The sequence below is a fragment of the Oncorhynchus mykiss genome, chromosome 17, assembly GCF_057628025.1.
Source record: "Oncorhynchus mykiss isolate SJ-2025 chromosome 17, ASM5762802v1, whole genome shotgun sequence".
Classification (NCBI taxonomy): domain Eukaryota; kingdom Metazoa; phylum Chordata; class Actinopteri; order Salmoniformes; family Salmonidae; genus Oncorhynchus; species Oncorhynchus mykiss.
In genome coordinates, this window is record NC_143038.1 from 41,842,808 (window position 1) to 41,866,433 (window position 23,626).

General features: G+C 44.5%; 1 pseudogene; it reads left to right on the plus strand.

Moving 5' to 3' along the window:
• The first annotated feature begins 3,896 nt into the window (after positions 1 to 3,896).
• On the plus strand, positions 3,897 to 5,528 carry LOC110494225 (single-strand selective monofunctional uracil DNA glycosylase-like; annotated as a pseudogene).
• Positions 5,529 to 23,626: the final 18,098 nt, after the last annotated feature.

Consider the following 23,626-nt stretch of genomic DNA (forward strand, 5'->3'; position numbering starts at 1 on the left):
AGTGTTAAATTTCTATATCGTAATTACCTCGCCACTATGGCCTATTTTATTGCCTTACCTCCCTTATCTTACCTCATTTGCACACACTGTATACAGTATATACTTCTTTTTTATACTGTATTATTGACTGTATGTTTGTTTATTCCATGTGTATCTCTGTGTTGTTGTATTTGTCGAACGGGTTTGCTTTATCTTGGCCAGATCGCAGTTGTAAATGAGAACTTGTTCTCAACTAGCCTACCTGGCTAAATAAAGGTGAAATAATTTTTTTTAATAACAAACCCCAACTTGTTTCAAGCTGACCACCACGGTCCCTGTGCCCAAGAACATCAAGGTAACCTCTAACGGCTAACGACCCATAGCACTCACATCTGTAGTCATGAAGTGCTTTGAAAGGCTGGTCATGGCTCTCATCAACACCATTATCCCAGAAACCCTAGACCCACTCCAATTTGCATAACGCCCCAACAGATTCACAGATGATGCAATCTATATTGTTCTCCACACTGCCCTTTCCCACCTGGACAAAAGGAACACCTACGTGAGAATGCTATTGACTACAGCTCAGTGTTCAACACCATAGTGCTCTCAAAGCTCATCCCTAAGCTAATGACCCTTGGTACTAAACACCTTCCTCTGCAACTGGATCCTGGACTTCCTGACGGCCCGCCCTCAGGTGGTAAGGGTAGGTAACAACACATCTGCCACGTTGATCCTCAACACGGGGGCCCCTCAGGGGTGCGTGCTCAGTCCCCTCCTGTACTCCCTGTTCACCCATGACTGCATGGCCAAGCATGACTCCAACATCATCATTAAGTTTTCCGACGACACAACAGTGGTAGGCCTGATCATCGACAACGATGAGACAGCCCATAGGGAGGAAGTCAGAGACCTGGCAGTGTGGTGCCAGGATAACAACCTCTCCCTCAACGTGATCAAGACAAAGGAGATGATCGTGGACTGTAGGAAAAGGTGGGCCGAACACACCCCCATTCTTATCTACAGCTTGAGAGCTTCAAGTTCCATGGTGTCCACATCACCAACAAACTCTCCTGGTCCAAACACACAAAGACAGCTGTGAAGAGGGCACGACAACACCTATTCCCCATCAGGACACTGAAAAGATTTGGCATGGGTCTTCAGATCCTCAAAAAGTTATACTGCTGTACCATCGAGAGCATCTTGACTGGTTGCATCACCGCCTGGTATGGCAACTGCTCGGCCTCCGACCACAAGGCACTACAGAGGGTAGTGAGTACAGCCCAGTACATCACTGGGGCCAAGCTTCCTGCCACCCAGGACTTCTATACTAGGTGGTGTCAGAGGAAGGCCCTAAAAATGGTCAAAGACCCCAGCCACCCTAGGCATAGACAGTTCTCTCTGCTACTGCACAGCAAGCGGTACCAGAGCGCCAAGTCTAGGTCCAAAAGGCTTCTTAACAGCTTCTACCCCCAAGCCATAAGACTCCTGAACAGCTAACCAAATGGCTAACCGGGCTATTTGCCTTGAACCCCCCCCCCAAAAAAAATAAATGTAATTGTTTACAGACAGATAATTTTATTGGAGGTGTACCTGTGGATGTATTTCAAAGCCTACTTTAAAACTCAGTGCCTCTTTGCTTGACATCATGGGAAAATCCAAATAAATAAGCCAAGAAAAAAAATTGTAGACCTGAACAAGTCTGTTTCATCCTTGGGAGCAATTTCCAAACACCTGAAGGTACCACGTTTGTCTTTACAAACAATAGTACGCAAGTATAAACACCATGGGACCATGCAGCCGTAATACTGTTCAGGAAGGAGACACGTTCTGTCTCCTAGAGATTAATGTACTTTGGTGTGAAAAACGCAAATCAATCCCAGAAAAACAGCAAAGGACCTTGTGAAGATGCTGGAGGAAACAGGTACAAAAGTATCTGAACCACAATAAAACGAGTCTTATATCGACATAACCTGAAAGGCTGCTCAGCAAGGAAGAAGCCACTGCTCCAAAACCGCCATAAAAAAGCCAGACTACGGTTTACAACTAACTGCACATGGTGACAAAGATCGTACTTTTTGGAGAAATGTCCACTGGTCTGATGAAAAAAAAATAGAACGTTTGGCCATAATGACCATCGTTAGGTTTGGAGGAAAAAGGGGGAGGCTTGCAAGCCGAAGAACACAATCCCAACCGTGAAGCACAGGGGTGGCAGCATCATGTTGTGGGGGTGCTTTGCTGCAGGAGGAACTGGTAAACTTCACAAAATAGATGGCATCATGAGGAAGGGAAAATTATGTGGATATATTGAAGCAACATCTCAAGACATCAGTCAGGAAGTTAAAGCTTGGTCGCAAATGGGTCTTCCAAATGGACAATGACCCCAAGCATACTTCCAAAGTTGTGGCAAAATGGCTTAAGGACAATAATGTCAAGGTATTGGCGTGGCCATCACAAAGCCCTGACCCCAATCCTATAGAAAATTTGTGGGCAGAACTGAAAAAAACGTGTGCGTGCAAGGAGGCCTACAAACCTGACTCAGTTACACCAGCTCTGTCAGGAGGAATGGGCCAAAATTCACCCAACTTATTGTGGGAAGCTTGTGGAAGGCTACCCGAAACGTTTAACCCAAGTTAAACAATTTAAAGGCAATTCTTCTTAATACTAATTGAGTGTATGTAAACTTCTGACCCACTGGGAATGTGCTGAAAGAAATAATTATCTCTACTATTATTCTGACATTTCACATTCTTAAAATAAAGTGGTGATCCTAACTGACCTAAGATAGGGAATGTTTACAAGGATTAAATGTCAGGAATTGTGATAAACTGAGTTTGAATGTATTTGGCTAAAGTGTATGTAAACTTCCAACTTCATCTGTTGCTTCGTTACTGTTATTTTATTGTTGCTCTTGAATTATTTTTTATTTTAAAAATGTATTTTTAATATAAAAAAAAGTCAGTTTATTTACTAAATACTTTCTCAACACTTATTTTTTCTTAAGGGCTTGTAAAGGAAGCATTTCACCTTAAGGTTGAATCGGCGCATGTGACAAATAAAAATGGATATTTGTTTTATTTGTGAGAGGCCGATATGTGCCCACTGCCCACAAAATGAGGTGGAAACTGAGCTGCACTTCCTAACCTCCTGCCAAATGTATGACCATATTAGAGACACATATTTCCCTCAGATTTCACAGACCCAAAAATAATTAGAAAACAAACCCAATTTTGATAAACTCCCATATCTACTGGGTGAAATACCATAGGGTGCCATCACAGCAGCAATACTTGTGACCTGTTGCCACAAGAAAAGGGCAACCAGTGAAGAACAAACAAATTGAAAATTCAACCCATATTGATGTTTATTTATTTTACTGTTACAACACTGTATATAGACATAATATGACATTTGAAATGTCTTTATTATTTTGGCATTTCTGTGAGTGTAATGTTTACTGTTTATTTTTATTGTTAATTTCATTTTTGTTTATTATCTACTTCACTTGCTTTGGCAATGTTAACATATGTTTCACATGCCAATAAATTAAATTAGAGGGAGAGAGAGAGGATGGCTCCAAGTAAACAGACTACCCATAATCACTATAGCTTTTGATTGTAGTGTTACCTATATAAGTATGTGTGTGTCGTCTTGTCGAACCCGTCTCTGTACAGATCCGAGGACACTCTTATCAGAGACGGAAAACCATTGAGCTTTGAAACAGGATAAAATAGACACACTTCTGTGTTCCCGTAGAAACATACCATTTGATATTAGAGCAGTCAACGGTAGGTGGTGCTGTTTACATAAAACAAAAAGCACCACCTCGTTTAGAATGGCTAGGGGCCGATCTGCGTGGAACTACCACTCCCAGAATGCAATTGCTTGGCTTTGTTGCCGGAAAACATCCGTTCACGATGAACAGACATGAACTCCAAAGGTACAGAGTAACTACAGCAACAAAGGTGCTGTTTTAAAGACAGTAATGCAGCCGTTCTGGTATAAGAGAGCTGCGCATTATAACTGTTATGCCTACTTTAAAATAACTCGTAATTGTGTATGTGGATATTGAATGTAATAGGCACTAACGTTGAGGGCTAACTGAGTTAGCACTCCAATTAATAAGCTAAATACCATTGCTTTCTTTGTAGAGATGGAAAGGGAGTTGTGGAGAAGGACGAACCGAAGGAGAACAACATTTGTTCACTCACACTGGGTCAGGTGGTCAATGTTGTACGGTTCCATGGTAGCCTCCCGTTTTCTGCACGTGGAGTTGGAGCTGAAAGTTCACCTTCGCCACCTGTAGTTTAGTGAGCCCGTGCGCTACAATCCACTGGAGTATGCCTGTGAACTGCACTGCTGCTTCGATTAGACATACTGTTGCTGCGGACAGACGATTCCTTTCGGCTGTCAGCCGCATCTGTCCGATGAACCCGGGACGCTTCGGCATGGCTCAGGCCCGGGTAAGGATGTGCAAGCAGGTCAACGAATGCTGGTGATTTGTTAGCCTAGTTCATCCATTCAAGGGCCCTCTACCCTGCTCTCTTTCCAAGGTCGTGGATTGCCACTGGAATGCTCGTGATTTGTTAGCCTAGTTCTTCCATTCAAGGCCCCTCTACTCTGCATTCTTTCCAAGGTCGTTGTAAGTGGCAAAAGGTAAAGAGAGATTTTGGTTGATAGAGGATAATATAAACTCTTATCATGAATGAATACTGGTAATTCTCATCTTCACCATTGCAGAATGAAAAGGTCTGGAATTGGGATGAAAAGGATATTAAAGGGTACACATGAAGAATGTTTAAATAACATTGTCCACTCTGTTTGAATCTGATCAAATTCAAGGTAAAGTAGAGTATTGTATTATTATCCACCTAATCATCAGTCCCCTGCTCTCAGGTCCCCGTTGGTAAGGTCAACCATGTCCATGATTGGCTGAAGATCACTGGTGAGGTGGGACATCCCCCTTCGGAGCACCCAAAGCGACGAATTAAAGGCATGGCCTGCATTCAGAGGGAAGTGAGAGTCACCCATTTCTGGAACTTCTTCCGCAAGCTGTGTGCTGAGCCAGCTGTATTATTCTGCCATTTCTTCGTACACAACCCGTGCCCACGTGTTCATGGGTACCACCGGCAAGAACCTGATGCCCCCCCGAGCTAGTCATTGGGAAATGTGAGGCCCTCCTGTGCCCCCTGTGACATAGCACTGTGCCAGGCCGTGGCTGCCCTGGGCGTGACCATGGGGATTGGGGGTTGCAGAGAAGCAAGCACAACAAGCCCTCTCGGCTGCGGGCATGGAGGTACGAGTGGAGGGCATCATGCACTCCTCTGCTGGGAGGCGGTGTCCAAGGCCAAGCTGGAGGAACAAGGCGTCCTATCCCTCCTGAGCACATAACCTCTAGCCAAGCAGCCTCCATGAACAATGCAGTTCGCTAGCCTGGGGGTAGGAGTTGCTTTAGATCAGCATCTAGGGGCAATGTTTGATGGGATCACTATCCTCCACTGTACCTTAACTTGAACACACTCACATTGTGTTAACAAATTGTTTTATGACTCATCACTCTGCTGTAACATTGCTGTCAGATGGTGTTGTCCTGCCTCTCTGCTCTCCCAGGCCCTCTCACACAGCAGTTCCCGGTTGAGCAGCATTTCCCCCAGAGCTCTCATGTTCATAGGCCATGTGGAAGCATACTGCATCACAATGACTCTCCTCAGATCCTGTTATATCCATTACAGAGAAGATAAATGTCTGTATTTACCTCACTGTGGTGTGTACTGCCTCACAGCATGTAGACAGCTGCCCTGTCTCTGACCTCTGACCTTTGTGAGGACATTCTGTAGCATATTACCTTGAAGCAATTACACCCAGATCTGGCTAAGAAATACCTCACTACATATTCCAGGTAAACGTAGTTTGTCAATCACACCTCCTAATGAGTTTTCTATTCTCTCACCCAGTCTCAAACAGCAGAGCTTGTTACCAATAATGACCCGCTATTATGAAGAGCCATGACTTTATGTTGCCATCATGATGTAGCCCAGTGGGGCGTGATCCTTGGGGGGGACGTGAGGGTTTGGGAGGAGGGGCATGTCCCCCACCCCCCAAAACAATATATATGCAGGCGTGTTCCCCAATGAGGAACGGGGCCCGAGTGAAAACGTTTGGGGAACCACTGATTTAGCCGGAGGCTAATGACATCTTACTCTCAATTTAAACCAGGGTCCTTCTTGTGGTCATTATGGTAGTTGTTCTTGTTTCCCACTTGGTCTCAGCAGTGGTTTGCAAATTGGGAGTGAATGTAGACTAGTTTCAGTTTTTTTGTGGCCTTTGTAACAGCATTGCAATAGCAATGTTTCTCCTTTGACCAATTTAGTACATGTTCAAGCCAACGATTGACCTTTGCTGATGCTGTATGTATGTGGATGCCCTGTCCTTACCTTTGTTACATCTTGGAAGGACTTCTGCAGTCTCTTCATCTGTTGGAATCCTACCATTACTACTAAGAAAGTTCTGACTGTCAATGTCCTACTGTTTACCCACACTAGTGCATAGTACGTGTAAAGCCCTCTCTGTAATGTACGCCCCATTAGGTCATGTATGAATAAGAATAAGCCCTTGTTGATGACAGAGGGCACTCAAATGTTCTTGCACCATGTTGTTATACCGCTCAGGTTAAGCTTGTAATGGAGGTTAAGCTTGTAATGGAAAAGGGGCTCAAGTGTACAGTCCTCCTTGCAGGCTCCTCTCCAATGATGCTTCCTCCCTTACACACCATTCTGAACAACTCAGACAAAATGCCACATAGCGGGTGATCAAGTGTGTGTGTGTGTGTGTGTGTGTGTGTGTGTGTGTGTGTGTGTGTGTGTGTGTGTGTGTGAACCTAAATCAGGTGGTCCCTTAATAAGAGTGATGTTTTTCTATATGCATGGGATTCATCTTATACTATGGGGTTGTGATGTACTTTAGTTTGTACTTGAAGTTAGTGTTTTGTTTTAAAGATTTTGTCTTGTCCATGTTTTTTTTTAGATGTACATTTCTCATTGCCTTGAGTTTTCTCTAGCATTGTTATAATGAATATTTTTGCACATTAACTAATTTTCACTATGTTGCAATTATTTTGTAAGGCAATAAATGGACTATATACTGCATTCTCATTATTTGATTTTTTTTGATCAGCCGGTGATTATTATTATACGCTGTGGCTTAGTGAGTCATTACACAGTAGTGCTGTGTAACAACATGCTAACAGAATGTTGTAACTAAATTGCACTGTCATAAGCAACTTTAGTGTAAAGGACTGCCACGAATACTCTCTGTTCCTCTTTTGACTCGAAGGACAATGTCTCCCAGTCACCCGGAGTTTGTGGTGTGATGTTGTTTGTCTTGATCCTGGATAATGAATACATCACACACACCAGCGACGTCCCTCTCCACTGCAGGGTGCATGTGTGTGTGAGAGAGAGGAAAGGGGCTGCCATCTTAACTGAGTTTGTCAGGAGGACGTGTCTGTCTGGGGAGGGCTTGGTGAGGCGGGACTGGGTGTCTGTAAAATGGCCATTATTTCTCTCTCACACACAAACTCTATCTCTCCCACTCTCTTACTTCAAAGCACCTGCAGTCACACGTTCAAAGTCACATACATTTAAATGCAGGCACTCTATCTGAACTCTCGTCTCTGCCGTGACACACGTAGTCATGTCTGTGTGCATTCTCACATCCTCCCCCAAGCTCACTCATACACACACACACACTTTCATATAATACAGTCACAAAAACACACACAAGCTCCCTTGCATTCTTTATCTTTCTCATACACACAATAAACACACACTGGCACAACACCACAGGGCTGAGAGAGCACAGCTGCAGCTCCCTAATGACTCCCATCTCGCTCTGTTTTGTGCCGCATTATTAATTAGCTCAATGAGCCTTGTCAATGGGACGCGGATCTGTGGATTAAAGTCCTGCAGTACAACACACACAAACACACACACACTCACTCCACAGTAAGCACCCCCCTGTGTGCTGTGGTATGGGCTCTGGCTGTGGATTTGGGTGAAGTTCAGCTGCTGTGCTGTGGAGAGAAAACGGCCTGGCAAGATGGTGGCTGACAATAGAGGGGTTTGTTTTATGCCGCAGTATTTCATACATCTGTTTTGACACACAAATGTTGCTCATACAGGTAACTGCCACAGTAATGGAAACACTTGCATAAATGAGGGTTACTAAGTATATTGAAAGCAGGTGCATCCACACAGGTGTGATTACTGAGTTAATTAAGCAATTAATATCCCATCATGCTTTGGGTCATGTAACAAAGACGCTGGTCAGGCCATTATTTAGGTTACCATGGCTATGCCCACCTTAGGATGACAATGCTCCATCCACAGGGCACGAGTGGTCACTGAATGGTTTGATGAGCATGAAAACGATGTAAGCCATGGCCGTCTCAGTCACCAGATTTCAACCCAACTGAACACTTATGGGAGATTTTGGAGTGGCGCCTGAGACGCTGTTTTCCGTCAACAAAACACAAAAGGATGGAATTTCTCATGGAAGAATGGTGTCGCATCCGTCCGATAGAGTTCCAGGCACTTGTAGAACTTATGCCAAGGTGTATTGAAGCTGTTCTGGTTTGTGGTGGCCCTATTAAGATACTTTGTTGGTGTTTCCTTTATTTTGGCAGTTACCTATAGGTAAGACACACATAGGTACATTCAGCATTATGGTAAATGAGGGAAGAAAATGCCTCCTCAAATATGGTCCAGTCTAATGCTTTAATTGATGCAGTTGTTTCTCAAGTGCGTCATTTGCCATTTCAAGACGGATCCCTTCAACATGTGTTTGACTTGGTATTTGTAGCTTGCTTGTTGCTCCAGCTCCAGAAGTAACTTAGCCATTCATTGTAGTCAGTTGTAGCTCAGTTGAGTTGCAATTTTCTCTAGTTTTCATGTCAATTAACTTGTTACATTCCGGGATTACTCATTATATTAATAAAGTCTGATTTAATCAGCAAATACGATAGTCAGTTTAGAAAAGGTTAAGGTTACAAGACTGTGGACATATGTCTGTGTTGGCAAACTCACTACATATCCCATCGAGCCAAGTGGGGAGAGGCTGCCCGTAGTCACAGTTTCAATACCAGTCAGAAACCCTATCCACCCTATCTAACCCAATCCACCAGTGATGCTGGTGGATCTCAGAACGGAACTTAGGTCCGCGTTAAGTAGCACTGAGGAAGTTCGATTAGACTGAACCAGGGTAAATCGTGCTATGGGCCGTCACGTCGCCGGGCAAAAGTGGTTAGGGAGGAACGCCCTGCTCAAATCGAGCATCACCGGGCCATAATGTCAACAAAACAGCATGATGAATCATTCAGAAACATAAAACATGTATTTTTTACATACATTTTCATAGCAGTTTTCCTGTGGAAAGCAGGTAAAGCCCCACCCAGCCTAGGAATGGGCCAAACAGGTTTTGTACCTCGTTTCCCTCCTTCAGGGAACAGTAGTTATAGTCATATTGTTATGTTCCCTTTCAGTCAGTCAACTTTGGTACAACATACTATGGTGAATATAATCACATCACAAGCTGACACCAACGGATACTAAATTAAATTGCCCATGGCAGACCACCCAAACCTGACCCCACCAAATGCGTCAGTCTGGGTATTGCAAACATGGCCCGCTGCCTAGTGACTTTCCCCTGTCGCAGCCGTAAGCACACTGTGTGATATACTGGGAGCAGTGACATCCAAACGATACAACCTCACAAAGGTGTGTGGTGATGCCCAACTCGCCTCAGCGCAAATATCTCCTACAGGCAACCCTTTAAACAATGCCCAAGATGCTGCCAGACCCCTGGTGGAGTGGGCGCGTACACCGTTAGGTCACCCTTGCCCCTTGCTGCTGTATGCCAGGGAGATAGCCTCTACAATCCAGTGAGAGAGATCCTGCTTAGAGAGCGCCCTGCCACGAGCTGGATTAGCAAAACAGACAAGAAGTTGGTCACATAACTGGATATCCCGGGTCTGTTCAATGTAGGTGCGTAAAGCTCACACCGGACACAGGGCATGTAACCTCTATTGCTCTTCAGAAGCAAAAGGAGGAGGTGAAAAAGGGAAATAGCTCAAAAGCTAAGGACCTGTAGGGCATAGCATTGACTTTCGGGGCGAAGGCTGCATTTGGACACAACATCCCCTTAGATTTGCCCGGGGCTAAATTAATACAGTAAGGGTGTAGGTCCCCAACAGGTTTAGCCGAGGCTAAAGTCCTGAGCAGGGATGTTTTGTAGGAGTGGATCTTCAGATCCACCGAATCCAGAGGCTCAAAGGTGCCTCCAAAACACAGTGGCAACTCCCATGTGGGCCATCAGTGGTTTAGAGACCGGTCTGAGATGACATACACCTTTAGGAACCGCACCACCAGGTGGTGAGCCAGGGTCCTGTCAATTCCCACATGACACGCTGAGACAGCAGCTATGTACACCTTTAAAGTGCAGAATGTTCGAAAGAGCTCAAACGCTTGCCACTAATACGCATACAGCCCTCTTGTGGAGGGCACCATTGCAGACTGAATGGTAACTATGACACTTGGAGGTTAACCTCTAGCCATCAGATTGGCCCTCTTAGAGCCCAGGCCTATAGGAACCAAATCTCTGGCCTCGCTTGCCAAACCTGCCCTAGCACCTGGGACAACAGGTCCCTGCGCAATGGGAGTTTCCACGGGTCCCTGTAGGCGAATCATCTCCATGAACTAAGGCTGGCTGGGCCAACAGGGAGTCACAAGAAAGTATTCAGACCCCTTGACTTTTTCCACATTTTGTTACTTTACAGCTTTATTCTAAAAATGTATGAAATAGTTTTTTTCCCTCATCCATCCACACACAATACCCCATAATGACAAAGTAAAAACAGGTTTTTAGAAATATTTGCAAATAAATTAAAAATGGGAAATTATTCAGACCCTTTACTCAGTACTTTGTTGAAGCACCTTTGGCAGCGATTATAGCCTCAAGTCTTCTTGGGTATGACGCTACATGCATGGCACACCTGTATTTAGGTAGTTTTTCCCATTCTTCTCTGCAGAAAAGCTCTGTGAGGTTGGATGCGGAGCATCGCTCCGCAGCTATTTTCAGGTTTCTTCAGAGATGTTTGATCGGGTTCAAGTCCAGGCTCTGGCTCTGGCTGACAACTCCTGCGTTGTCTTGGCTGTGTGCTTAGGGTTGTTGTCCTGTTGGAAGGTGAACGTTCAAGTCATGAGCACTCTGGAGCAGGTTTTCATCAAGGATCTCTCAGCACTTTGCTCCCAGTCCCTGCCTCTGAAAAACATCCCCACAGCATGATGCTGCCACCACCATGCTTCATCGTAGGGATAGTGCCAGGTTTCCTCCAGACGTTTCTCTTGGCATTCAGGCAAAAGAGATCAAACTTGGTTTCATCAGACCAGATAATATTGTTTCTCATGGTCTGAGTCCTTTAGGTGCCTTTTGGCAAACTCCAAGCAGGCAGCATAGATGATTGTCCTTCAATTGAATTTACCACAGATGAAACATCTCAAGGATGATCAATGGAAACAGGATGCACCTTAGCGACATTTTGAGTCTCATAGCAAAGGGTCTGAATACTAATGTAAAAATAATTTCTAAAAACATGTTTTTGCCTTGTCATTATGAGCTATTGTGTGTAGATTGATGAGGAAAAACAAATAATTAATCCATTTTAGAATAAGGATGTAATGTAACAAAATGTGGAAATGGGGAAGGGGTCTGAATACTTTCCGAATGCACTGTACAATCCTGGAATCAGCTTTAACTGTCAATAGTAACACAAAGCTTAAAATGATGTTTGAATGAGAAACACAGAAAATAAATGAGGTCACTTCCAGACATTCCTCACCACTCTATATACTGTAGTATTTACTATAGTGTTTTTGTAGAAATTACTCTCGTGTTTACTATTGTTTTAAAAAATATACATTTTCTACTTGAGGAAACCTAATGGAGAAAGACGAAAGAACACACAGCATTCCAGCTGTAATGTGTGTGCTGGGAGTCAGGAACCAAGTTCAGGGAGTGAATAATTTAATGAATAAATTAAAACATAATACAAAACAAGAAACACGAACACAGACATGAAACTGGAACAGAAACAATGATGCCTGGGGAAGGAACCAAAGGGAGTGACATATATAGGGAAGGTAATCAGGGAAGTGATGGAGTCCTAAGGAGTCTGATGACGCGCGGGTGTGTGTAATTATGGTGACAGGTGTACACCCTAACGAGCAGCCTGGTGACCTAGAGGCCGGAGAGGGAGCACACGTGACAGTACCCCCTCCCCGACGCGCGGCTCCAGCCGCAGGATGCCGACCAAAATGACGATCCCGGGATCAGGAGCAGGCCGGCGCGGGAAACCTGTCAGTCCGGCTGAGACGTGGGAGCATGGCGACCTAGAGCGCCGGAGAGAGCATACGTGATGGTATCCCCTCCCCGGCATGTTCAGCTCCAGCCGCAGGACGCCAACCAAAGGGACGATCCTGGGGATCAGGGGCCGGATTCACAAAACATTACTTACGAAAAAACTTAAGAAGCTGCTTAAAACAAAAAAGAAGAACTTCATAAGATAGTTCGTAAATACAATTCCTCAAAATGTTCTTAGGAATTCATAGTTTTCTTAGGAACTTAGTGATGTGCTAGAAACTAATAAATAAGCCTATGTGACAGGGATGACATCAAAAAGAGAGGTTGGGCGAGAGTGGCCGAGTCTGTCTCTGCCATTGGGGGTATGGCAAAGGACAGTGACGCCGTAAAAAAGAAGTGGTTCGACATCAAGTCGGCTGCTAAGAAGAAGGGAGCTGAGAGACCATTAATGTGGACCAGCTGGAGGAGAAGGTGTCGTCCATGATAGAAGAGATGGTGGTAGAGGGACTGCGCAACCGGTAAGTTAGGTAGCTACCTTAGCTAGCCAACGCGTCCCGACATTATAGCCAACAACATAGCTAACGACGTTAACGTTAGCTAAGTTAGCCAAGTTCTTCTTTGCAAATTGACGAGATAACGCTTGCTATTTAACACTTTAACACTCTAATATTGTAATATATTGTTTAATTTGTTTTCTTGCTGTATTTAAATATCTGGTAGCCAACTGTGTCTGTGATGCAAGAATACGTTCATGTTTACAAAAGTATCCATTCATCTCAAGAGGGTTTAGCTGTCCTAAAGTTAAGTACATTTCCAAGAAGAAATCCTAAAGCATTATTATCAAGAATCCCATTTCTTCTTAACCTTTTTCTTAGGAAGAACCAGGAAAAACCTTAAGAACATTTCCAATAACTTTATTGAGGAATAGAAACTTTGCTTAAATTTCTTCTTAAGTCTATAGTTATGGAAAAAATGGCAGTTAAGAATACATTTCTTCTTAAAACTTCTTAGGGCTGCAATCCCGTTAACGGGATCGATATGACAACCGCCAGTGAAAGTGCAGGACGCCAAATTCAAAACAACAGAAATCTCATTATTAAAATTCCTCAAACATACATGTATCTTATACCGTTTTAAAGGTAATCTTGTTGTTAATCCCACCACAGTGTCCAATTTCACGGCGAAAGCACCACAACCGATTATGTTAGGTCACCACCAAGCCACAGAAAAACACAGCCATTTTTCCAGCCAAAGAGAGGAGTCACAAAAAGCACAAATAGAGATAAAATGAATCACTAACCTTCGATGATCTTCATCAGATGACACTCATAGGACTTCATGTTACACAATACATTTATGTCTTGTTTGATAAAGTTCATATTTATATAAAACAATCTGAGTTTACATTGGTGCATTACGTTCACTAGTTCCAAAAACATCCAGTGATTTTGCATAGCCACATCGATTCAACAGAAATACTCATCATAAATGTAGATGATAATACAAGTCATACACATGGAATTATAGCTATACCTCTCCTTAATGCAACCGCTGTGTCAGATTTCCCAAAAACTTTACGGAAAACGCAAACCATGCAATAATCTGAGACAGCGCTCAGAAAATTAATCAAATTAGCCACCATGTTGGAATCAACAGAAACCAGAAATGACATGATAAATATTCCCTACCTTTGATGATCTTCATCAGAATGCACTCCCATGAATTGCAGTTCCACCCGGGCCTCCCGGGTGGCGCAGTGGTTAAGGGCGCTGTACAGTGTGTCATCAGAAATTCTGGGTTCACGCCCAGGCTCTGTTGTAACCAGCCGCAACTGGGAGGTCCTTGGGGCGACGCACAATTGGCCTAGTGTCGGGGTTGGCCGGTAGGGATGTCCTTGTCTCATCGCTCACCAGCGACTCCTGTGGCTAGCCGGGCGCAGTGCGCACTAACCAAGGTTGCCAGGTGCACGGTGTTTCCTCCGACACATTGGTGTGGCTGGCTTCCGGGTTGGAAGAAGCAGTGCGGCTTGGTTGGGTTGTGTATGACTTTCAACGTCTCTCCCGAGCACGTACGGGAGTTGTAGAGATGAGACAAGATAGTATCTACTAAAACAATTGGATACCACAAAAACAGGGTAAAATTTAAAAATATATATTACAGGTCGAAGAAACATTTCAAACTAAGTATAAAATCAATCATTAGGATGTGTCTACAGAAGCGGAATGTGCATGACCGGGAAATGGCTCTCTGCCAGTAAGCTGACTCATTCAGCTCTTATTCAGCTCTTATTCAGTCCCACAACACAGCAGAAGCCTCATTCAAGTTTCTAAAGACGGTTGATATCTAGTGGAAGCCCTAGGAATTGCAACTTCATTCATATCCCAATGTGAATTCAACAGGGCATGGGTTGAAAATATACCAACCTCAGATTTCTCACTTCCTGTTAGGATTTCTTCTCAGGTTTTTGCCTGCCATATGAGTTCTGTTATACTCACAGACATCATTCAAACAGTTTTAGAAACTTCAGAGTGTTTTCTATCCAATACTAATAATAATATGCAACTGAGACTGAGGAGCAGGCCGTTTACTCTGGACACCTTTCATCCAAGCTACTCAATACTGCCCCTGCAGCCATAAGAAGTTTTAAGAAGGTTTTGTGAATCCGGCCCCAGGAGTGGACCGGTCACCCTTGCATGGGACCTATCGCTGGCTGGGGCACGGGAACCTGACAGACCGGCTGAGGCAGGGGGGCTTGGCGATCCAGCTGAGGCATGAAATGTGAAGGCATGAAAGCCCGACGAGCCGGCTGCAGCAGGGGAGCCAGGCGTTCCGGCTGAGGCTTGAGAGCCTGACAAACCAGCGGATGCAGGGGAGCCTGGCGATCTGTCTGAGGCATGAGAGCCTGTAGCGGCGCCCCCGGACCCGACGTCATTCCCACCGAAACAAAAAAAACACTCCCTGATTCTTCCCTTAGGTGAGGCGTCATTCTATAACGTGTGTGCTGGGAGTCGGGAAGCAAGTTCAGGGAGTGAATCATTTAATAAATAAAGGAAAACAAGAACACACATAAAACTGGAACAGAAACAATAACACCTGGGGAAGGAACCAAAGGGAGTGACAATATATAGTGAAGGTTATCAGGGAACTGGTGACCTAGAGGCCAGAGAGGAAGCACACATGACATCATCTCTTTTCTATAATCTTAATTGAACACAACATATTGTCTATACATGGCTAGTAGGTTTCTCACTTATGGGTGGCACAAATTGGGATATGGGGGAGGGGAATGAGTGGGGTATATGCAAATGAGGTACTGTAGTATTTACTATATTTAAAAGTGTAGTGTTTTTGCTGAGATTACTGTAGTATTTACTATAGTATTAATCAGTATACTACAACATTCTATATATATATATTTTTTTTTTCTGGTTTTAGTTAACTAGGCAAGTAAGTAAGAACAAATTCTTATTTGCAATGACGACCTACCCCGGCCAAACCCGGACGATGCTGGGTCAATTGTGCGCCGCCCAATGGGACTCCCAATCATGGCCGTATGTGATACAGCCTGGAATCAAACCACGGACTGTAGTGACGCCTCTTGCACTGAGATGCAGTGCCTTAGACCGCTGCGCCACTCAAAAGCCCATAAAGCCCATGTAATAAGTACATTCCACAGCAAATGATACAGTATACTTCAGTTTACAACAGAATTCTATAGTAAACTAGTATTTTTTCATGTGAGTGGTATGCGCATGTACATTTCAGCATCTTACTCCCAGGAACAAAGGCGCTGGGCGTGCATATTGACAGCCTGACCTGCAGGTGACCCCACGGCCGCGTGAGGAAAGGACAGGGGAGCTTTAGCCTCCTCCGCGCCACTGCCGGCCTGTCAAAGCCATCGATACTGTGATGAATGGAGGCGGCAGTTATTAAACCAGAATTAGAGCAAGGGAGGGAGGGAAGAGAGGGAGGGAGGAGGGGAGATGGGACAGGTGATAAATTAAGGGATGAGGGGTTCTGCGAGAGAGGATGAAGGAGGTGTGGGTGGAGAGGAGAGAAGGAGAGGAAGGGGGATGTTGAGGGAGGTGGATGGCACAACATCAGCATCATCACTCTTTTTTATACTCCAGGGCCGCCCGTCATATGAGGAGACTGAGGGCACGGGGGTGGCACACCTAACTGATAACCTCCACACAGTCCACACATACAGCAGGAACGTTTTTTTTAAATGTGCAGTTTTAACCAGCCTCGTGTTTTTGGAAAATCTTCTAGAAAATGTCATTTAAAAAACATCCTGCTTATAAGAAAGGGTTACTGTGAAATGCATTACATAGATTCTTGCAAGATGAATGTTATCATTAAAAAAGGATTTAATGTTTAACTTTAATTCTCCTAAGTGTTTTACTTATCATAAGAATTGTTGTTTTAATAAGTCTTGTGTGACTCCCATTTTTCTTAAGCACTTATTTTTTTCCCCGGCTGCAAAGCCCATCAATCATGGTGTGCTCTCGGAGCGTAGGACGGTGCACACATGGTACACACAGATAAGTCATACAGGCTAAGGATATTAGTCGGATCAGCAGGGGGGAAAGAACAGTGAGGGTTCACCGTGCGGTTACAACACGGACATACATGCACACGGTCATATGGGGCATTGATTTGCCCAGGCAAATCCGTTTACCATTGGCCATTACTGTTTTCAGTGTGTCTCGAGAAACTACGAAACGAGACAGATAAATCGCCACGTTTCTGCACCGAGCACTGTACTAATCACTTCCCTTCTCCCTTCTCTTCTCTTCCCCCTCCACACCCCCACTCCCTCCTTTTTATTAGTGGTTTATTTATCAATGTTTTAGTTAACGTCACTGCTAATTTCTGCCCGGGTTTGTCTTCATTACATCTCTGGAGTCATTAGAAGCAGGGAGAGAGCTGTGTGCTGCTGGGTTATGTAGAGGCACCACACTGCTTCTCACTCACTTACTATGCTAATTCTCTGGCTCGGTCACGGCCTACCTCCCTGTACTAGCTCAAACCACCCCCAACACTTTAGCAGCAACTTAACTCAGTTTGGCTCCTTCAGTAAATGTGGATTTTGTCTATGTTTAGGCTGAGTTGTCCTGAAACACTAGTTTACTGAGAGGAATCGAAGGTCTTGAATGAATTGATACGATGGGACAACTGCTATGTGTGTGTGCGTGTAAGACAGCAAGTTGAAACACATTTGATAGACGTGGCCATTGTATGCAAAGTAAGATGAGGCACATTATTAACGTGTATGATTACACTATATATGTGGATCTATATTGAAAAAATCCCCCTTGGTAAAAGCACACCAGCAGAGAAGAGTTTATTGACTAAACATAAAGCTGACACTATCAAGAGAAGGGTTTTTTATTTAGCTGTGTGTCAGTAAAAACACTGGGGAAGCCAGAAAAGGAAGACATACTACAACCTATGTGTTGTGATAATTGCGTTGTTTGCTTTATAACATATTAGTTCATATGCCTTGTGACCGTGATACATAGGCCTAAGGCAGAGACAATAAGAAGACACCGTGGCAGAATAAATTCAACAACACCTTTGTTTTATCACAAAACCGGAGAGCAACCTCTGTACGGTGAAGTCCACAAATCATATTGCATGTAACAAACAGTTACATAATCTACAGCATGGTCAAGCAAGTTGATGTTTCCAACATTTTCGGACTACTAAACACCTATTGATTTAGAACCATGGAGAGTTACCGCAAGTTGCAAAGAAAACAGGAGCTGCCTCCACTATTTCAGCATCATTTCAACTTAACATCATCTATTTGCCTATGCTTAGTCTAATACAGTAACAACTAAAATATACCAAAAACTATTTAGTCTAGTCAACGTAAGCTAAATATGACGTGGCTGTCCATGGTTCTGATTGGTGTGTGTGTGTGCGTACGTTCATGCATGAAAGAATGTTGACTCACCCTAATTGTAGAGAAACGCCAATGCCATCCTCTTCTCTTTCATTATGACGAAACAATCTATGACTGTCATACAGTGCACACTTTAATTATTTGTTTTATTTGATTTATTTCACCTTTATTTAACCAGGTAGGCAAGTTGAGAACAAGTTCTCATTTACAACTGGGATCTGGCCAAGATAAAGCAAAGAAGTTCGACACATAACAACAACACAGAGTTACACACAGTAGAAAAATAGGTCTATATACAATGTGAGCAAATGAGGTGAGATGAGGGAGGTAAATGCAATAAATAGGCCATGGTGGCGAAGTAAATACAATATAGCAATTAAAACACTGGAATAGTAGATTTGACAGTAGATGAGTGTGCAAAGTAGAAATACTGGGGTGCAAAGGAGCAAAATAAATAAATAAATACAGTAGGGGAAGAGGTAGTTGTTTGGGCTATTTATAGATGGGCTATGTACAGGTGCAGTGATCTGTGAGCTGCTCTGACAGCTGGTGCTTAAAGCTAGTGAGGGAGATAAGTGTTTCCAGTTTCAGAGATTTTTGTAGTTCATTCCAGTCATTGGCAGCAGAGAACTGGAAGGAGAGGCAACCAAAGGAAGATTTGGTTTTGGGGGTGACAAGTGAGATATACCTCCTGTAACACGTGCTACGGGTGTGTGCAGCTATGGTGACCAGCGAGCAGAGATAAGACGGGTCTTTACCTAGCAGGGTCTTGTAGATGACCTGAAGCCAGTGGGTTTGGCGACGAGTATGAAGCGAGGGCCAGCCAAAGAGAGCGTACAGGTCACAGTGGTGGGTAGTATATGGGGATTTGGTGACAAAACGGATGGCACTGTGATAGACTGCATCCAATTTGTTGAGTAGGGTGTTGGAGGCTATTTTGATAATGACATCGCCAAAGTCGAGGATCGGTAAGATGGTCAGTTTTATGAGGGTATGTTTGGCAGCATGAGTGAAGGATGCTTTGTTGCGAATAGGAAGCCAATTCTAGATTTAACTTTGGATTGGAGATGTTTTATGTGAGTCTGGAAGGAGAGTTTAGAGTCTAACCAGACACCTAGGTATTTGTAGTTATCCACATATTCTAAGTTAGAACCGTCCAGAGTAGTGATGCTGGACGGGCGGGCAGGTGCAGGCAGTGATCGGTTGAAGAGCATGCATTTAGTTTTACTTGTATTTAAGAGCAGTTGGAGGCCACGGAAGGAGAGTTGTATGGCATTGAAGCTAATTTGGAGATTTGTTAACACAGTGTCCAAAGAAGGGCCAGAAGTATACAGAATGGTGTCGTCTGCATAGAGGTGGATCAGAGACTCACCAGCAGCAAGAGCTACATCATTGATATATACAGAGAAGAGAGTCAGCCCAAGAATTGAACCCTGTGGCACCCCCATAGAGACTGCCAGAGGCCCGAACAATAGGCCCTCAGATTTGACACACTGAACTCTGTCTGAGAAGTAGTTGGTGAACCAGGCGAGGCAATCATTTGAGAAACCAAGGCTGTTGAGTCTGCCAAGGAGGATGTGGTGATTGACAGAGTCGAAAGCCTTGGCCATGTCAATGAATACGGCTGCACAGTATTGTTTCTTATCGATGGTGGTTAAGATATCGTTTAGAACCTTGAGCGTGGCTGAGGTGCACCCATGATCAGCTCAGAAGCTAGATTGCATAGCTTAGAAGGTACGGTGAGATTTGAAATGGTTGGTGATCTGTTTGTTAACTTGGCTTTCGAAGACCTTAGAAAGGCAGGGTAGGATAGATATAGGTCTATAGCAGTTTGGGTCAAGAGTGTCCCCCCCTTTGAAGAGGGGGATGACGGCAGCTGCTTTCCAATCTTTGGGAATCTCAGACGACACGAAAGAGAGGTTGAACAGGATAGTAATAAGGGTTGCAACAATTTCGGCAGATCATTTTTTAGAAAGAAAGGGTCCAGATTGTCTAGCCTGGCTGATTTGTGGGGGTCCAGGTTTTGCAGCTCTTTCAGAACATCAGCTGACTGGATTTGGAAGAAGGATAAATGGGGAAGGCTTGGGTGAGTTGCTGTGGGGGGTGCAGTGTTGTTGACCGGGGTAGGGGTGGCCAGGTGGAAAGCATGGCCAGCCGTAGAAAAATGCTTATTGAAATTCTCAATTATAGTGGATTTGTCGGTGGTGACAGAGTTTCCTAGCCTCAGTGCAGTGGGCAGCTGGGAGGAGGTGCTCTTATTCTCCATGGACTTTACAATGTCCCAGAACTTTTTCGAGTTTGTGTTGCAGGAAGCAAATTTCTGCTTGAAAAAGCTAGCATTGGCTTTTCTAACTGCCTGTGTATATTGGTTTTTAACTTCCCTAAAAAGTTGCTTTTCACGGGGGCTGTTCGATGCTAATGCAGAACGCCACAGGCTGTTTTTGTGTTGGTTAAGGGCAGTCAGGTCTGGGGAGAACCAAGGGCTATATCTGTTCCTGGATCTAAATTTCTTGAATGGGGCATGTTTATTTAAAATGGTGAGGAAGGCATTGAAAAAAAATAACCAGGCATCCTCTACTGACGGGATGAGGTCGATATCCTTCCAGGATAACCGGGCCAGGTCGATTAGAAAGGCCTGCTCGCCGAAGTGTTTCAGGGAGCGTTTGATAGTGATAAGTGGAGGTCGTTTGACCGCTGACCCATTACGGATGCAGGCAATGAGGTAGTGATCGCTGAGATCTTGGTTGAAAACAGCAGAGGTGTATTTAGAAGGCAAGTTGGTTAGGATGATATCTATGAGGGTGCCCGTGTTTACGGCTTTGGTGTTGTACCTAGTAGGTTCATTGATAATTTGTGTGAGATTGAGGGCATCAAGCTTAGATTGTAGGATGGCCGGGGTGTAAAGCATGTCACAGTTTAGGTCATCTAGCAGCACGAGCTCTGAAGATAGATGGGGGGCAATCAGTTCACATATGGTATCCAGAGCACAGCTGGGGGCAGAGGGGGGTCTATAGGCGGCAATGTTCAGAGATTTTTTTTCAGAGAGGTGGATTTTTAAAAGTAGAAATGCAAATTGTTTGGGTACAGACCTGGATAGTAGGACAGAACTCTGCAGGCTATCTCTGCAGTAGATTGCAACACTGCCCCCTTTGGCCATTCTATCTTGTCTGAAAATGTTGTAGTTCGGGATGGAGATTTCAGAGTTATTGGTGGTCTTCCTAAGCTAAGATTCAGACACGGCTAAGACATCTGGGTTGGCAGAGTGTGCTAAAGCAGTGAATAAAACAAACTTAGGGAGGAGGCTTCTAATGTTAACATGCATGAAACCAAGGCTTTTACAGTAACAGAAGTCAAAAGAGAGCGCATGGGGAATAGGAGTGGAGCTAGGCACTGCAGGGTCTGGATTCACCTCTATATCGCCAGAGGAACAGAGGAGGAGTAAGATAAGGGTACGGCTAAAAGCCATGAGAATTGGACGTCTAGGACGTCCGGAACAGAGAGTAAAAGGAGCAGGTTTCTGGGGGCGATAAAATAGATTCAAGGTATAGTGTACAGACAAAGGTATGGTAGGATGTGAATACAGTGGAGGTAAACCTTGGCATTGAGTGATTATGAAAGAGATATTGTCTCTAGAAACATCATTGAAACCAGGTGATGTCATCGCATGTGTGGGTGGTGGAACTGAAGGGTTGGATAAGGTATAATGAGCAGGGCTAGAGGCTAAATAAGCCAATAAACACTAACCAGAACAGCAATGGACAAGGCATATTAACATTGAGGAGAGGCATGCTTAGCCGAGTGATCATAAGGGTCCAGTGAGTAGTGAGGTTGGTTGGGGTCACGGTGATTCAGACAGCTAGCCGAGCCATGGGTAGCAAGCTAGCAGAAGATGGAGGTCTGTTTTTAGCATTTCCGTCTGTAGATTAATGAGTTCCGTGTGGTAGAGGGGACCAATCCAATTGTCAAAATAGTTATAGTTATAGTGGCCCAAGAAGATTGTTCGATAGACCTGTTCAGGTAGCAGCCGATATGCTCAAGACAGCTAACGATTAGCGGGCCGCAGTTAGCAGATGGGCTTTTGTTGTCCTAGGGTACCTGGCTAATATGCTTGCTCGCTAGCCTAACTTCCTTTCCTGGGCATCATTAGTTACACGACATGACCAAATGTATTTGGACACCTGCTCGTCGAACATCTCATTCCAAAATCATGGGCATTAGTATGGAGTTGGTCCCCCCTTTGCTGCTATAACAGCCTCCACTCTTCTGGGAAGGCTTTTCACTAGATGTTGGAACATTTCTGCTGGGACTTGCTTCCATTCAGCCACAAGAGCATTAGTGAGGTCGGACACTGACGTTTGGCAATTAGGCCTGGCTCGCAGTCAGCATTCCAATTCATCCCAAAGGTGTTCGATGGGGTTGAGGTCAGGGCTCTGTGCAGGCCAGTCAAGTTCTTCCACACTGATCTCAACAAACCATTTCTGTATTGACCTCACTTTGTGCACCGGGGCATTGTCCTGCTGAAACAGGAAAGGGCCTTCCCCAAACTGTTTTCACAAAGTTGGTAGCACAGAATCATCAAGAATGTCATTGTATGCTGTAGTGTTAAGATTTCCCTTCACTGGAACTAAGGGGCCTAGCCCGAACCATGAAAAAACAACCCAGACCCAGTTCCTACTCCACCAAACTTTACAGGTGGCACTATGCATTTGGCAGGCAGCATTCTCCTGGCATCCGCCAAACGCAGATTAGTCCCTCGGCGTGCCAGATGGTGAAGTGTGATTCCTCACTCCAGAGAACGCGTCTCCACTGCTTCAGAGTCCATTGGCGGCAAGCTTTACACCACTCCAGCCGATGCATGGCATTGCACATGGTGATCTTAGGCTTGTGTGCGGCTGCTCGGCCATGGAAACCAATTTCATGACGCTCCCGACGGACAGTTCTTGTGCTGACGTTGCTTCCAGTGGCAGTTTGGAACTTGGTAGTGAGTGTTGCAACCGAGTACAATTGATTCTTTCGTGCTATGCACTTCAGCAGTCGGTGGTCGTGTTCTGTGAGCTTGTGTGGCCTACCACTTCGTTTTTTTCGTGCTATGCGCTTCAGCACTCGGCGGTCCCGTTCTGTGAGCTTGTGTGGCCTACCACTTCGCAGCTGAGTTGTTGTTGCTCCTAGACATTTCCACTTCACGATAAGAGCACTTACAATTGACCGGGGCAGCTCTTGCAAGGCAGAAATTTGATGAACTGACTTGTTGGAAAGATGGCATCCTTTGGTGGTGCCAAGTTGAAAGTCACTGAACTCTTCGTAAGGCCAATCTACTGCCAA